The sequence below is a fragment of the Dendrobates tinctorius genome, unplaced genomic scaffold (assembly GCF_039654945.1).
Source record: "Dendrobates tinctorius isolate UK_male_01 unplaced genomic scaffold, ASM3965494v1 ptg000011l, whole genome shotgun sequence".
Lineage (NCBI taxonomy): Eukaryota > Metazoa > Chordata > Amphibia > Anura > Dendrobatidae > Dendrobates > Dendrobates tinctorius.
In genome coordinates, this window is record NW_027361679.1 from 116,283,936 (window position 1) to 116,301,572 (window position 17,637).

General features: G+C 48.7%; 1 protein-coding gene across 10 annotated transcripts in view; it reads right to left on the minus strand.

Moving 5' to 3' along the window:
• The window catches only part of LOC141049788 (CTD small phosphatase-like protein 2-A), a 239,192-nt gene that overhangs the window by 114,245 nt on the left and 107,310 nt on the right, over window positions 1–17,637 (minus strand). The window lies entirely within an intron of this gene.

The following is a 17,637-nucleotide window of genomic DNA, read 5'->3' on the forward strand; positions in this document are numbered from 1 at the left end:
GAAAAAAAGAAAGAAAGAAAGAAAGAAAGAAAGAACAGAGAGAAAAAGAAAGAAAGAAAAAGAAAGAGGGGAAGAAAGAACAGAGAGAGAGAAAGAAAGAAAGAAAGAAAAAAAGAGAAAAAAAATGAAAGAAAGAACAGAGAAAAAGAAAGAGGGGAAAGAAAGAACAGAGAGATAGAGAGAAAGAAAGATGGGAAAGAAAGAACAGACAGAAAGAACAGAGAGAGAAAGAAGTAAAGAAAGAGGGGAAAGAAAGAACAGAGAGAGAAAGAACAGAGAGAGAAAGAAAAAAAAGAAAGATTAGAGAAAGAAAGAACAGAGAGAGAGAAAGAAAAAGAGAGGGAAAGACAGAACAGAGACTGAAAAAGAAACAGAGAGAAAGAAAGAACAGAGAAAGAAAGAAACAGAGAGAGAGAAAGAAAGAAAAATAAAGAAAGATTCTATAAAGATACTATAGCAGCCCGGCTCCCATAGTAATGCTCACCTGAGCCTCCCGATGCAGGACATATCATGATCCGCACACATGGCCAGCATCCCTTATTCCAAGGCGATCCTGCTGTCCGCGCTGTCGGACTAGGACATGGTGATGGATCTGAAGCATTCCTGGTTCTGTCACAATCGCCTCATGAAATTACCTCATTTCTGGTCAGCTTCCAGCACATCACTTCCGGTGGAACGTCATGTGCGAATTTTAAAGTACTACTCGGGGCTCCGCTGTGTACTCCTGTGTCGGTGGGAAAAGCCCACTTTGTATGCCTCGTACACACTTGGCACCACTCCGTACATCCAGTGCACATATGGCTCCACTTCGTACACACGCGGCTCCGCTCTGTACACCTCGTACACACGCGGCTCCGCTCCGTACACCTCGTACACACGAGGCTCCGCTCCGTACACCTCGTACACACGCGGCTCCGCTCCATACACCTCGTACACACGCGGCTCCGCTCCGTACACCTCGTACACACGCGGCTCCGCACACCTTGTACACACGCGGCTCTGCTCCGTCCACCTCAAACACACACGGCTCTGCTACATCCACACTGTAAAACCTTCCTGACCCCACACAGAAACTTTACCTCATCCAGCAGCATGACAACCAGCGCAGCAGAGTCTGGCAGCAGAGTGCAGACAGACACGGAGCCTGAGGCCCCTGATCATGTGACCCCTGACTCCTCCCCTCTCAGGTCCTGTGTGCACAGAACACATAGCCCAGCCACATAGACATGGAGGCCCCTGATCATGTGACCTCTGACTCCTCGACTCTCACAGGTCCTGTGCGCACAGAACACATAGCCCAGCCACATAGACACGGAGGCCCCTGATCATGTGACCCCTGACTCCTCCCCTTTCACAGGTCCTGTGCACACAAAACACACAGCCCTGCCAAACACTTGGGAGCCATGAATTAGCCATGCGGTGCTGGAGGGGCCCCCTCTTCCCCGGGGCCCCCATTCAATGAACGGGCTGCACGGGCGGTAGGTCTGCCCCTACCTGAGTCACCCCCCGAGACTGATACCAGAATACTGCCAGGGAGAATAAAGTTCATTTTTTCCTGGCAGCGGCTACGTGCTTGTGCCAGGCAGTTTAATAATGCTATTCATCAGTATATTAACAGCATTTATTTCTGGTGACCATTTGCCTTTAAGGTCTCTGGATGTAATAAAAGATTTCATTTTCTTTTGATTCACCCTTCAAGAACATTGATGCACTGATACAACATGGTCAGTTAGATATGAGGCTGAGCTGGGTAGTATCTTCCTGTCTCATGTTTTCCTCCATCTCCACCTGGTCTGCATGCAAAGATTCATGTTTGTAAGCAGCGGGATCGTTTCTCTGATTTTGGTATCATCGCCATTTACCATCTTTGTGCAATCCTCAGTCTTGGAGAACCGCACAAATATCAGACATCCATGCTCATTCTTCACTTATTATGCGCAGAGGCTGAACAGAATACTGATGGGCATGTTGGAGCTGGTATTAAACAACTGGCCTCTGCTGCTCACAAAGCCTTGCCAGTGTAAGGAGGAAGACCGGGCTGCGGGTGCCTGTGATATGCCGGGTTCGGAACTGTCGAGGCTGCATCCAGTGTTGCCAGGGGGAAAAGAACCAGGAGCCAGATAGGTCCCATGACCCGGGGAGAGGGGGCATGGCTAAGCTGGGCAGTGAGAAAGAAGTGCGGGAAAGAGCTCTGAGTTTCCCGCTGGCGGTGAGAGCAGAGAGGTGTGCGACACGCTCCACAGTTACAGAGGCAGTGCGGAGACGTGCCCCGGCAGAACTTGCGTGAATGCTTCGGTGAGACAGTGTGTGTGCAGAGTGCCATGCGCCCAGCTAAGCAGAGTGCAGTGCTTGCGCAGAGGAGTAGGGGCCAGGTGCAGGACATTGGGGCGCGTTCCCCATCTCTGATAGATGCACAGCACACCCGTGTTGGACAGAGACTCTTGTAGCAATCCCCACTTCGGCTGCACAGATTTATGAACTAGGGGCTCAGCAGGCAGAACTGGTGACCGCCCGTTGCCGCCAGAAGCTGGACCGTTATTTTGTTTGGGATCCATCTGAGGACACCACGCTGGCCGTTGCCATCTCCCATCAGACCGTATATAGATGAGGATCACAGAAGACTACGATAAGTGCCGTTTAAATATTAGACTGTCGTGTTAACTCTTTACCTCCCTTGATTCTTGTTTATTGTTGATCAATTCCCTGCGAGGAGATCAGTTTCATCCTTTTGTTAAAAATTAAATAATATTGTTATACAGCATTGTTCTGCAATCCCTGCATTACTGCATTTCCGAACCTGCTTACACCAGCATGTGCAGTGTGAAGATCCAGTGCGTGGTCAAGTTGATCACTAGTCAGGGATCCAGCACTTGCATACGCTGTAACAGACTTGAGGAAATGGGCGCTAGTCTGGCGTACCTTAACCAGAAGTTTTGGAAATCTGGGTAAGGGTTCTGAAACAGCTGAACTATCAAGCTGAGCATGTGGGTCAAGCATGGAAAGTGTGTGAGCTTACAAAGCTTCACTCCCAACACTAGTTTACAGCCATTATCACACATGACCATGCTTGGTTGTAGGTTCAGCGGCGAAAGCAACAGATCTGCCTAATCTGTTATTCCTTTCAATAACTCTGCCGCAGTGCATGGTTTGTCTCCTTAACAAATTAGCTTCCACAGAGCCTGTTGACATCACGTTGGGCAGTGTTGCAGAGCCTCCAGCTTCTGGCTGATTTGGGCGAACAGCTCTGAAATAACAAACCGGGGATGGAGGATGAGGAGGAGCAGGAGGTGGCGCAGGAACTGTTGTAGAAGGTGGAGTAAACCCTGATAAAAGTAGGGCTCACAATCCTTTGCGTTGGTAGCACGTGCCGTGCCAGTGGTGGCCGGGGAAAGAGTACTGAAGGACAGATGCCGCAATGAGTGGGCAGAATTCCTCCCTGTCTACAAGCCTAAATGGCAACGTTTCCATGGCAAGCAGTCTCGAAATGTGCCTATTTAGCGTTTGAGCTTCTGGGTGGGTGGCTGGGAACTTTCTTTTTTGTTCCCAGGCTTGCTGGAACAAGCATTCATAAATGCCTGATGATGGTGCCTCAGAATGTACAAGGACAGGTGTAGGGTGAGAATGATGAATCTGAACCAGTGTTTTGGACAGAGGATTGACAAACGCCTAGCACAGGGGAATAGGCAGTGGTGTCACCTGCTGGCACCAATTGTGGACCCTGGCGTTCGGTCCAGCGAGTCAGGTGCATAGATGACATGTGCTTGATCATGCTGGTGGTGGCTAAACTCTTAGAGGTCAGGCCCCTTCTGATCTTGGCATGGCACAGGTTGAAAATTACCACTTTTTTGTCTCAGAACTCTTTTTAAAAAAAGTCCAAGACTGGGGAACACCTATTTCTTTGACTGTCAAATTCACAAATGTCAGTGCTCTGAAGAATAGTTACCACCCTTTCCCTCTGGTCACCCCAATGCCTCTTCCTGCTTGTTTTGGTGCAGCCGATACTGCCCCCTCAGCACTGTTGGCCTTGCTCTGCGTGTCAGCTTCCCGGGTTGGGTCAGTGACTTAGTCATCCACCAACTCATCTTCCACCACTGCACACTGGTCCTCCTGGCTTCGTAACTTAACAACAACCTGACTTCACGGCAACTGTGTCATGACTATTGATGAGCATTCCGATACCGCAAGTATCGGGTATCGGCCGATATTAGCTGTATCGGAATTCCGATACTTAGTTCCGATACTTTTTTCATATCGAATACCGGAATCGGAAGTTCCCATAATGCTAGGAGCCCGCTCGATTTGATTCAGCTAATGAGGATCCTCAGAAGTGTGGGCATATCCTGTTAGGCATGTAGGCATGTTAACTACTGGCATGGCTGTGATTGGCTGCTGAAATGATGTCATGATGCACTATAAAAAGCGCTGCAGCCGCCATTTCTGGTCACTCTGCTGTGAATTCAGTTAGGGACAGGCTGCTGTTGAAGACTGTGAGGGACAGTTAGAAATAGCGATTCCACAAAACATATAGTGCTTAACCCAGGCTACATAAACTACCACTGTAGCTTGCTTTTCCCTAGCAGCGCTGTTTTCACAGCTGTCTGCAAGGGCTGTGTGAGTGCAGACCCACGCTGTGTAGTGTGTCCTGCAGGCACGTCTGCTTGTAGGCCGGCCAGCGAGTGTCTCTGCCTCATACACATTTTTCTTTTATTGCTGCTTTTTTTTTCTCCTGTATAGTGTGCTTCCATACGTATCCATATACAGTACGTTGGTTGCAAACACTAAAGGAGTGGACAGCGGAGCCTTTCAGCAGCCTTTCAGTGCTATAGCCCATTTCTCTGCACTGTTTTTGGCTGTCTGATAGGTCTCTCTGTGTGTGAGTGCAGCTCACTTTGCAGTGTGTTCAACAGCCACCGCTAGCTGTAGTCCGCTCAGCGTGCGTCACTGCCTCATACATAGTCCTTTTTTTGCAGCTAATTTAGCCAGATTTTTGCTCCTATATTAGTGTGCTTCCAACCGCATCCATTGTCATTGGTTGGTTGCAAACACTATATAGGATTAGATAGAGGAGCCTTTTTGCTGGCTTGTGCCCTTCAGGGCCAGCCAGACTAGTATCACCCTATTTTTTGGAGCCTCATCAATTGCATTGTAGGTTAGCTTCCTGCATTGTAATCGCTCCAAAAAGTTTGTGATACTATAGCTTTCAAACTTTGGTCACATCCTTTTCTTTCCCCCCCCCCAAAAAAAAAAGGAAATAAAGTTCACCAAACACTCCACTTTACAGTTGTCTAGGCCACATTAGATCATATTAAAGTGTAGTACACACACTCTTAGCCAAATTAGTGTTTCTTATACTGGTTAGCAGGTGTTCAGGAATAAGAACACTAAGCCACCCCTTTTTTACTTTTCTGCCTATCTTTATCAGTCTACCAAGATGAAGAAGGCAGGGAGTAAGGCACGTGGTCGTGGCCGTGGAGTTTCAGCAGGGAGAGGACGGGGGGATTCAGCAGGGAGAGGATGTGGGGATTCGGTGTCTGCTGCGGCCACCAGTGACCCGGCATCCCCCACTTTTACCAGGCAACAGTCCTTCATGCGCAGCTTTGTAGGACCTCGCCGTACCCCACTGCTGCGTGACGAACAAATTGAAGCCGTTGTCGGATGGATGGCAGCTAACGCATCCACTTCAATGACTTCCGCATCCTCCCAAGGCCAGAGCACTGAAGAGCAACCATCTGTCTCTTCACCACCTGCCAAATTGCCCAGGCAGTCTGAGAGCCCTGGACAGGAGCCATCTCAATCTTTACTTCTGTTCTCAGAATCTGTTGGCTTGGAAAGAGGTGGCCAGCCAAGCAGCATTCTAGAGCGTGAAGAAGAGGGAGTATGCAGTGATGTGCAACTGCTTTGTCCCTCTGAATCTGAAGAGGCGGGTGGGCCAGTGCCTATGGTCAGCACACCTCAGTATGCATCAGATGATGATGAGACTCAGTTGCCAATTTCTGGTGCGTACGGTGCTGGCGAGAGAACCCAGGACCAGCCGGTGCTTGAAGAGGGGAGTGGAGATGATGAGGTCCTTGACCCATCATGGCGTCAGCCACAGGAAGGTGGTGGGAGCAGCTCTGAGGAAGAGATTCCCCGAACGGCCAAAAGAGGAGGGAGAGGGCGGGGCCAGACTTGGTTGCCTGTAGCCTCCACTTTGGCACCCGTGAGGAGCAATCCTCTTCCAAAACACAAAACGGGCGCTCCCAGGACTTGCAGTGCGTGGTCTTTTTTTGACACAGTTGCAGATGACATTTGCTTTGTCAAATGCAAGCTGTGTCATCAGAAAGTGAAACGAGGGAAAAATGTGACCATCCTCAATACCACAAATATGTGGAAACATGTGCGTACCAAGCACGAGGTGGAGTTACACAGACACACTGAAGATGTAGGCCAACCTTCAGCAGCACCTACCACCTCTTCAGCTCGTGTTGGGGCCTCTTCCTCCAGCTCACACACAGCTGGTTCAGCTTCCTCACTGGAACGCCATGGAAGAACCACTGCCACTGTTGTCCAGAGACCCAGTGAAATTTCACCCACTGAACCACGTTCGCAGTCATCAGCACACTCCCAGGCCACTCACCAGCAATCGGTAGCACAGGCATGGGAGAAAAAGCAGCCATACTCAGCAAACCATCCCCGAGCACTGGCTCTGAATGCCGGCATTGCCAAACTACTGGCCCTTGAGATGCTGTCATTCAGGCTGGTGGAGACTGACACCTTCCGGAACTTTATGTCATTGGCAGTTCCACAATACAATGTGCCCAGCCACTTTTATTTCAGCAGGCAAGCTGTCCCTGCCCTGCAAAAGCATGTGGAGGTAAAAATTAAAAATGCGCTACTAAATGCCGTCAGTAGCAAGGTCCACCTGACCACCGATGCGTGGACCAGTAGCCATGGACAGGGACGATACCTTTCCCTCACTGCCCATTGGGTCAATGTTGTGGAGCCGGGTACAGATCTGGAGAGTGGCTCTGTACGTATTCTGCCAACTCCAAGGATTGCAGGAATGCAGTCTGTACATATTGAGTCCTCCTTCTACTCTAGTTCCTCGGAATCAGCACTGCGTGAGCCTGTTAGGCCAGATATGAGCACAAGTGTGGCCAAACGTCAACAGGCCGTCCTTAAATTAATTTCTTTGGGGAATCGGAGCCACACAGCACAGGAGCTCTGGAATGCCATCAAGCAGGAGAGCGATGTGTGGTTTGTGCCAGCGAATCTCCAGCCAGGTTTGGTAGTGAGTGACAATGGCCGAAATCTAGTGGCAGCTCTGGGCCTAGGCAACCTCACTCACATACCATGTCTGGCACACGTGCTCAATTTGGTCGTGCAGAGCTTTCTGAGGGACTATCCGGATCTTGATGCATTGCTGCACAAGGTTCGCCTAGAGTGTGCTCACTTGCGGCGTTCCAGCATGGCAAGATCGCGCATTGCATCTCTGCAACGCCGATTCCACCTGCCAGAACACCGCATCATATGTGACCTCCCCACCAGGTGGAATTCAACGTTACATATGTTGGAGCGGTTGTGTGAGCTGCAGGAGTACCAGCTGCATCAGGCGCAAACAAGTCGCACTGCGCGCCGGTCACACTTCACCACCACTGAGTGGGCCTCTATGAAGGACATCTGCCACGTTTTGCGTGCCTTCGATGATTCCATGCGGATGGCGAGTGCAGATGATACACTAGTCAGCATGACTGTCCCACTTATCTGTCTGCTTCAAAAAACCTTACAAGCACTAAGTGAGGAGGTTTTTGAAGAGGTCGAGGATGAGCAGTCAGAAATGCCATCTGCTTCTGGCAAGTCTGCGCAACGTGCTTCCACACAAAGGCCCAGGCAGGGGACACTTAGTGAGGAGGATGACGAGGAGTCAATGGAGGAGGAGGAACACATCTCTCCAGAGGAGGGAGGTACACAAGGCTCTAGTAGTCAGTGTGTACAGCGAGGGTGGGGTGATGCTGAGCAGGCAGAGATGCTGCCTCAAGCTGGGGACAGCGTTTCCGGTCCAGTTGGCAGTCTGCAGCACATGGTTGATTTCATGCTGCAGTGCTTGTTAAGTGACTGCCGCATCGCCAACATTCTCCACACGGCTGATTATTGGGTGTACACCCTCCTAGATCCTCGCTACCGGGACAACTTACAAAGCCTCATACCACAGTTGAACCGGGAGCGAAAAATGCGGGAGTACCAAGAAACACTTGTGCAGGCCATCATGTTCTCCATTCCCCCCACAAGTGTTGCTGGTAGTGCTTTTCAAAGCAGCCATGTGGGTAGAGGCAGTGGAGGAAGCTCTGCACAAAGAGGTAGCAGAGGCAGTGCTGCAGGACAAGGCAAGGCCAGTATGGCCCAAATGTGGAAAAGTTTTGTGGGACCGCCACAAACGGCTACACCATCACAGACAGCTCCAGTCAGCAGGAGGCAACGTTTCCATCAGATGGTGACAGACTACTTGTCGTGACCTGTTAGTGTTCTCCCAGACGGCTCTTCCCCGTTCAAGTATTGGGTCTCTAAGCTGGATACATGGCCAGAGCTTAGCCAGTATGCATTGGAGGTGCTGGCTTGCCCTGCTGCCAGTGTATTATCGGAACGTGTCTTTAGTGCTGCAGGTGGTGTGGTAACAGACCGTCGCACGCGACTATCCGCCGATAATGTTGACCGGCTTACTTTTGTGAAAATGAACAAGGCCTGGATCTCACCTGAATTTGCCAGTCCTCTTCCAGAATAAATAATTGGCTGGCAACAGGATCCAGGTCTCCTGTTGTGTTCATGTTTCTATGACCTGAACTTTATTTCCTGGGCTACAGCAACGCCCGTTGTTGCTCAGAAGTGCTGTCCGCACAGACAAAACACTCGCTCATGTGTAAGTGGGGTTCGGTAACGTCAGCTGATCCCCTGCTGTGTGTATGGCAAAGTGTCCTGCTCCCTCCACAGTCAAACAACCTCAGATTTACACCTGGCTCCAAGTAGGCCTTGGCCTGCTACCTCATTTTCCCTGGGCTCCGACAACGCCCGTTAGTGCTCAGAAGTGCTGTCCGCACAGACAAAACACTCGCTCATGTGTAAGTGGGGTTCGGTAACGTCAGCTGATCCCCTGCTGTGTGTATGGCAAACTCTCCTGCTGCCTACAACTTCTGACTACCTCTGATTTAATATGTTCTCTGATTTGCCCTCTGTCTCCACTCTGTTTTGAGTATTTCCTCCGGCCTACAACACCGCCTGTTTCTGCTCTCAAGTGCCGTCTGCACAATCCACACTTGTTCCTGTGGTACCTGGGTCCTGTAACATCTGCTCATCTCCAGAGTTGAGCATGGCAATGTCTCCTGCTTTGTCTACATTCCCACTACTTGTAGTGGAAATGTGGACAGAGCAGGAGACATTGCCTGACTCACCTCTAGGGAGAAGCTGCTGTTACAGAACCCCAGTAACACAGGAACAAGTGTGGGTTGTGCAGACAGCATTTCAGAGCAGCAACTGGCGTGGTTGGAAGCCAGAGGAAATACTCGAAACAGAGTGAAGACAGAGGCCTAATTGGAGTACGTTGACAGTTAGTAGTAGTCTAGAAACAATCGCAAACTGCCACCAAGTAGGCCTCGGCCTACTACCTGATTTTCCCTGGGCTCCGACACCGCCAGTTGGTGCTTAGAAGTGCTGTCCGCACAGACAAAACACTCGCTCATGTGTAAGTGGGGTTCGGTAACGTCAGCTGATCCCCTGCTGTGTGTATGGCAAAGTGTCCTGCTCCCTCCACAGTCAAACAACCTCAGATTTACACCTGGCTCCAAGTAGGCCTCGGCCTGCTACCTCATTTTCCCTGGGCTCCGACAACGCCAGTTGGTGCTCGGAAGTGCTGTCCACACAGAAAAACACACTCGTTCATGTGAAAGTGGGGTTCGGTAACGTCAGCTGATCCCCTGCTGTGTGGAGGGCAAACTGCTGCCTCCAAATTTTAGCTACTTCAGATTTAAACATTCTCTGATTTGGCCTCTGTCTCCACTCTGTCTCTAGTATTTCCCCTGACCTCCAACACCGCCAGTTCCTGCTCACAGTTGCCGTCCACGCATTCCACACGTGTTCCTGTGTTACTGGGGTTCTGTTACGTCAGCAGATCCCCCAATGTGTGTCCGCCACTGTCTCCTGCGCTGTCCACCTTCCCACTGCAAGCGGTGGGAATGTGGACAGAGCAGGAGACAGTGGCAGACACACATCAGGGGATCTGCTGACATTACAGAATCCCAGTAACACAGGAACACGTGTGGATTGGGCAGACGGCTACTGTACGCATACACTGGCGGTGTTGGTGGTCACGTGAAATCCTGGAAACAGAGTGGAGACAGATGCCTAATTGGAGCACGTTGACAGTCTGTTGTAGCCTACAAACAATCTAAAACTGCCACCAAGTAGGCCTCGGCCTGCACCCTGGTTCTCCCTGGGCTCCAACGCTAGTTGGTGCTCGGAAGTGCTGTCCACACAGACAAACACACTTGTTCATGTGAAAGTGGGGGTCAGTAATGTCAGCTGATCCCCTGCTGTGTGGAGGGCAAACTGCTGCTGCCTCCAAATTCAAACAACGTCTTATCTTAAACTGCCTCCAAGTAGGCCTCAGCCTACAAAATGACTATCCCTGGGCTCCAACATCGTCAGTTGTTGCTCGGAAGTGCCGTCCACACAGAAAAACACACTCGTTCATGTGAAAGTGGGGGTCAGTAACGTCAGCTGATCCCCTGCTGTGTGGAGGTCAAAGTGTCCTGCTCCCTCCAAAGTCAAAATACCTCAGCTTTACACCTGGCTCCTAGTAGGCCTTGGCCTACACCATGATTGTCCCTGGGCTCCAACAACGCCAGTTGGTGCTCGGCAGTGTCTTTGGCACGGGGACTCCCTGTTGCCCAGCCTGGTTCCAGCACGCCTGCTGTTTCCGGGTAGTGTCAAGGTCACTATGCCACTAATCCGTTGTCCTGTCGTCTTGCGGCCGGGTTAGCCGACTCTACGGTGCCTGCAGTTTAGGTGACTCCTATGTGGGCTGCGGGAACTGGCAATGAAGGCTGGATCCGTAGAGCCAATGGGACATGGACCCCCTGTAGGACTGTGGGTTTCGGTAACTGCGACCGGCTTGCGGCCTGGCTACTTTGCTTTCAATGGGTACCTTCTGCTACCCACCCGGGTTCCAGGACTGTCTGCTGGTTCTCGCCAGAGCCTTTGGCCTAGGCGCCTCCATCTCGGTATCCGAGGTCCAGCACCGTCAGCTGGTCCTTGGTAGTGCTTTCTAGCACAGGTACCTCCTGCCTAGTAACCGTGGTCCAGCACCGTCAGCTGTTCCTCGGTAGTGCCATTGGCTCTTGTAGCTTTTGCTACCCATCTGGGTTCCAGCACCGTCACCTGGTTCTCGGCAGTGTCTTTGGCACGGGGACTCCCTGTTGCCCAGCCTGGTTCCAGCACGCCTGCTGTTTCCGGGTAGTGTGGAGGTCACTATGCCACCAATCCGTTGTCCTGTCGTCTTGCGGCCGGGTTAGCCGACTCTACGGTGCCTGCAGTTTAGGTGACTCCTATGTGGGCTGCGGGAACTGGCACTGAAGGCTGGATCCGTAGTGCCAATGGGACATGGACCCCCTGTAGGACTGTGGGTTTCGGTAACTGCGGCCGGCTTGCGGCCTGGCTACTTTGCTTTCAATGGGTACCTTCTGCTACCCACCCGGGTTCCAGCACTGTCTGCTGGTTCTCGCCAGAGCCTTTGGCCTAGGTGCCTCCATCTCGGTATCCGAGGTCCAGCACCGTCAGCTGGTCCTTGGTAGTGCTGTTTAGCACAGGTACCTTCTGCTTAGTAACCGTGGTCCAGCACCGTCAGTTGGTCCTCGGTAGTGCCATTGGCTCTTGTTCCTTCTGCTACCCATCCGGGTGCCAGCACTGTCTGCTGGTTCTCGCCACAGCCTTTGGCCTAGGTGCCTCCATCTCGGTATCCGAGGTCCAGCACCGTCAGCTGGTCCTTGGTAGTGCTTTTTAGCACAGGTACCTTCTGCTTAGTAACCGTGGTCCAGCACCGTCAGTTGGTCCTCGGTAGTGCCATTGGCTCTTGTTCCTTCTGCTACCCATCCGGGTGCCAGCACACTCTGCTGGTTCTCGCCAGTTTTCTCAGCCTTCTTGTACCTTCTGCTACATTTCCAAGATCAAGCTTTTTGAAATTGTCTTTGGTAATCCTTATTGATCTCCATGACGATGACCCTGATGATGACGACCCTGAAGACCACACCAAAGAAGACCAGAAATATGACCCTAAATAATAAGACCAAGAGGACAAAGAACATGAAGACAACCACCAAGATACAGAACAAAAGACAGAAGAATAAGAAGCAGAAGAAGCAAAAGCAGAAGAACATTAAGCATAAGACAAAAAATCAGCATAGAAGAAATCAAAATTATAAGCAGAAGACGACTAAGCAGTAAATGGGGGTGAGTCCGTTCCTCCTCGTGGTGCCCCTGGAAAATGCCTGCTGCTGCAGGCCAAACTGAACGCGGACAAATCCTGTTGTAAATCTTTTGTGACAGGCAGAACGTAAGGTGTAATCTTATAACTTTTATAGATAAGTACTACAGGAATGCCTGTCACCATAAGAAAATGAAGAAAAAGAAGAATAGGAAGAAGATGAAGAAATAGCATATGAAAATTAGTAATAGCTGAATAAGAAGAATATGAAGAATTGAAAAAAAAAAATTAATGGGAAGAAGGTGAAGAAGAAGAAGATGAATAAGGTGAAGAAAAAGTTGATGAAAAAAATGCTACTGCTGCGGATCATGAAGGAGAAAGTGTGGGAGAAGTACAAAAGAAGGTGAAGAGCATGGAAGTTGTGAAACATACATATCTGACTAAATATAAAAAAGTTAACATAGTCAATATCTTTTTAACTCCGAACGTCTTGAAAAAAAATTGGAATTAATGCTATGCCATGTGATTTGAATAAACCACTATGCTTTTAATGTCTCCTCCACCTCCCCCAATACATTCTACATGATTCTTATTTGTTTTCAATTATGTAGAATTAGCCAACAAGGAAATAAAGGCCTTTTTTTAATTCCGATACCGGAAGTCCCATTGACTTGAATGGGACTTCCGGTATCGGAATCGGCGATACCCGATATTTTTTTCATATCGGGCGATACCATCCGATACGATATTTTTGGGTATCGAACGGTATCACTCAACACTAGTCATGACACCTCCAACAAATTACACTATAGGATGGGGCCTTGGACAATAACTGAGACACCTTCTGGGCTCTTGGACGTCTCCCAAATGTGGCTCTTGTTCCCCTCTTTTGGGTGTCTGCCCCCCTTTGGGAACCCCAATATTCCTCAAGGAGCTCTCAGCCGCCTGGTACCTTTTGATCAGATCCACCAGTTCATCGGCATTCTGGGGATCTCCCTGGGCAACCCAGGATTGCACTGGCCTCAGAAGGGAATGTATGAACCTGTCCACGATGACCCTCGACACCATCTATGCTGGGGAGGAAGATTCAGGTTGTAACCATTTTTGGACCAGGTGCTGGTGGCCAAACATTTGGGACAGGGGAGTTTTGTCACCGCAATAGGCCCAGTGGTGCAGCCGCTGCGTCCTGACAGTCAGAGTTGCTCCTAAGCATGCCAAGTTCTCAGTCTTCAACTTAGCATACTCTTTAGCGTCCTGCAAGGCCAGGTCATAATAGGCCTTCTGTGGTTCACCTGTTAAATATGGCGCCAGAACATCCGCCCACTGCTCTGGAGGCAATTTCTCCCGCTCTGCTACCCTGTCGAAAACAGTCAGGAAGGACTCAACGTCATCCCTCGGGGTCATCATTTGCAATGCTCTTCTTACAGTCTTCCTGGCATACGAATCATCACCTAGAGATAGTTTGTGAGAGGTCGGCGGTCTCCTCCCTACCTCTGTGAGTAGATCCATTTGTCACATTAGCACCTCCTGCTGTTGTCGCTGCTGCTGGTGGTCCTTGAGCTACTGTGCCAACAGCTTATTTGTTTCCTGCTGTGCAATTTGCTGCTTTTGACTGGCGAGCTGGTGCTGCTGTTGCACCTGGACCTAATGCTTCACAAGCTCCTCCATACTGCCGGACATCTCATGTTAGATGGCAGTTTTTACCCAGGACATGGAGTTTGTCCACAGCCGCATTGCGTTTTACTCTATCGCTGCCCACATTCGAAACAGCAGTTGTAGAGATTTGTACTCACTCAGCTGCGGTTGAGGTAGGCACAGGAAGCAGTATTGCTGAAATGTCCAGGCAAGTTTACTTAAAATTCATAAACTGCTCAGGATAGCAAACAAAAACAGCCTTTTCAGGGACAAGGTGAAAACACAAAGTAAAAAGTCCATACAATACTTCTGGTCCACCCGCTCGCGATAGTGTCCAGTTCTGTAGGTCTTAGTGTAGACGAACACACAGGAGATCTCCATTTTATTTGCTAAACCACACCCCTGGGGTGGGGATATGTGAGCAGTAGTGTTGAGCGATACTTTCCGATATTGGTAAATATCGGATCGGATTGGATCGGACCGATACCCAAAAAGTATCGGGTATCGCCGATTCCGATACCGGAAACCCATGCAAGTTAATGGGACAGAAATATCGGAATTAAAAAAACCCCTTTCTTTACTTGCACATCCAGTTCGGGAGGGGGGAAGAGTGTGGGCGGTGCATGGGCGGACACTGTGCGTGTCTGTGTGTGCAGGCGGGGTCTGTATGGGCCTCTCGGGGGTCTGTGTGGGCATCGTCCGATGGGACTACAAGTCCCAACGGGCTATGCCTGTTACAATGACAGTGATTGACACATTAGCCAATGATAGGACAGTAGTAGTCCCATCATCCGGCTACTGTGTTGAATGTAAAAAATATATATGTAGTATGTATGTGTGTTGTATGAATGTAGTATATACACTCACTGGCCACTTTATTAGGTACACCATGCTAGTAACGGGTTGGACCCCCTTTTGCCTTCAGAACTGCCTCAATTCTTCGTGGCAGAGATTCAACAAGGTGCTGGAAGCATTCCTCAGAGATTTTGGACCATATTGACATGATGGCATCACACAGTTGGCGCAGATTTGTCGGCTGCACATCCCTGATGCGAATCCCCCGTTCCACCACATCCCCAAGATGCTCTATTGGATTGAGATCTGGTGACTGAGGAGGCCATTTGAGTACAGTGAACTCATTGTCATGTTCAAGAAACCAATCTGAGATGATTCGAGCTTTATGACATGGCGCATTATCCTGCTGAAAGTAGCCATCAGATGTTGGGTACATTGTGGTCATAAAGGGATGGACATGGTCAGCAACAATACTCAGGTAGGCTGTGGCGTTGCAACGATGCTCAATTGGTACCAAGGGGCCCAAAGAGTGCCAAGAAAAAATTCCCCACACCATGACACCACCACCACCAGCCTGAACCGTTGATACAAGGCAGGATGGATCCATGCTTTCATGTTGTTTACGCCAAATTCTGACCCTACCATCCGAATGTCGCAGCAGAAATCGAGACTCATCAGACCAGGCAACGTTTTTCCAATCTTCTACTGTCCAATTTCGATGAGCTTGTGCAAATTGTAGCCTCAGTTTCCTGTTCTTAGCTGAGAGGAGTGGTACCCAGTGTGGTCTTCTGCTGCTGTAGCCCATCTGCCTCAAAGTTCGACGCACTGTGCGTTCAGAGATGCTCTTCTGCCTACCTTGGTTGTAACGGGTGGCAATTTGAGTCACTGTTGCCTTTCTATCAGCTCGAACCAGTCTGCCCATTCTCCTCTGACCTCTGGCATCAACAAGGCATTTCCGGCCACAAAACTGCCGCTCACTGGATTTTTTTTCTTTTTAGGACCATTCTCTGTAAACCCTAGAGATGGTTGTGCGTGAAAATCCCAGTAGATCAGCAGTTTCTGAAATACTCAGACCAGCCCTTCTGGCACCAACAATCATGCCACGTTCAAAGGCACTCAAATCACCTTTCTTCCCCATACTGATGCTCGGTTTGAACTGCAGGAGATTGTCTTGACCATGTCTACATGCCTAAATGCACTGAGTTGCCGCCATGTGATTGGCTGATTAGAAATTAAGTCTTAACACACAGTTGGACAGGTGTACCTAATAAAGTGGCCAGTGAGTGTATGTAGTATGTATGTAGTATGAATGTTGTATATATGTAGTATGTATGGTTTTTTTTTTTTTTACATTCAACACATTAGCCAGATGATGGGGCTACTACATCACAGACCGCGCATCATGATGACATCATTTTAGCAGCTAATCACAGCCACAACACTGGCTCATTGCATTATGGGAACTTCCGATTCCGGTATTCGATATTGTAAAAATATCGGTACTCGGTATCGGAATTCCGATACAGCGAATATCAGCCGATACCCGATATTTGCAGTATTGGAATGCTCAACAATAGTGAGCAGTCATTCTCACCCGTGCCTTATGACTGCTCATAAAACCAGACCCTGAAATGACTGTGCTGGAGCATGCTTCAGAGCTCACATCACCGCAGCCAATAACTGCGATGACACATATCTCCCCTCAAGGACAAGTCCGGCGGCCATCATACAGTATATTATATATAGTCAAGGAGAATTTATATAATCAATAACTGCTATCTTAGTTATGTATCCCAAAAGAACAAATTTAACAGTTTGACTCCCAAGTAGAGATGAAAAAATTCAATATCATAGAGCAAAAACAGTGCAGATGTCATAAAAAAATTAATCTGGTCGAATAATGCCCTATGTTACCTTTTAGAATAATTTAATCTAAATAACTTGGCAGCAATGTTACAAAATACATCATTTTACAAATAACTAGAGTAATAGCACCACCTAGTCGATGGAGCTAAAATCACATGTAAACCAGTCATAACTATTAAGTGCTTATAAATAATACATAGTGAAAAATGATGAATTAGTTTCTGGGTAATCCACATGCAAAAACAGTCAATTTATAGCCCAAAACTAGTATGAACACTGAAATGTTTAAATATAAGCAGATAAACCAAACCATGCTAAACGTAAATGTTCACTAATTTCACTAATTTCATTTAACCCCTTTACCCCAAGGGTGGTTTGCACGTTAATGACCGGGACAATTTTTACAATTCTGACCACTGTCCCTTAATGAGGTAATAACTCTGGAACGCTTCAATGGATCCCGGTGATTCTGACACTGTTTTCTCGTGACATATTGTACTTCATGTTAGTGGTAAAATTTCATTCATATAACTTGCGTTTATTTGTGAAAAAAGTGAAAATTTGGCGAAAACTTTGAATTTTTATGCCCTTAAATCACAAAGATATGGCACACAAAAAACTTAACTAATATTTCCCACATGTTTACTTTACATCAGTACAATTTTGGAATAAAATTCGTCTTTGTTAGGAAGTTATAAGGGTTAAAAGTTGACCAGCGATTTCTCATTTTTACAACACCATTTTTTTTTTAGGGACCACATCACATTTGAAGTCACTTTAAGGGGTCTATATGATAGAAAATACCCAAAAGTGACACCATTCTAAAAACTGCACCCCTCAAGGTGCTCAAAACCACATTTAATAAGTTTATTAACCCTTCAGGTGCTTTACAG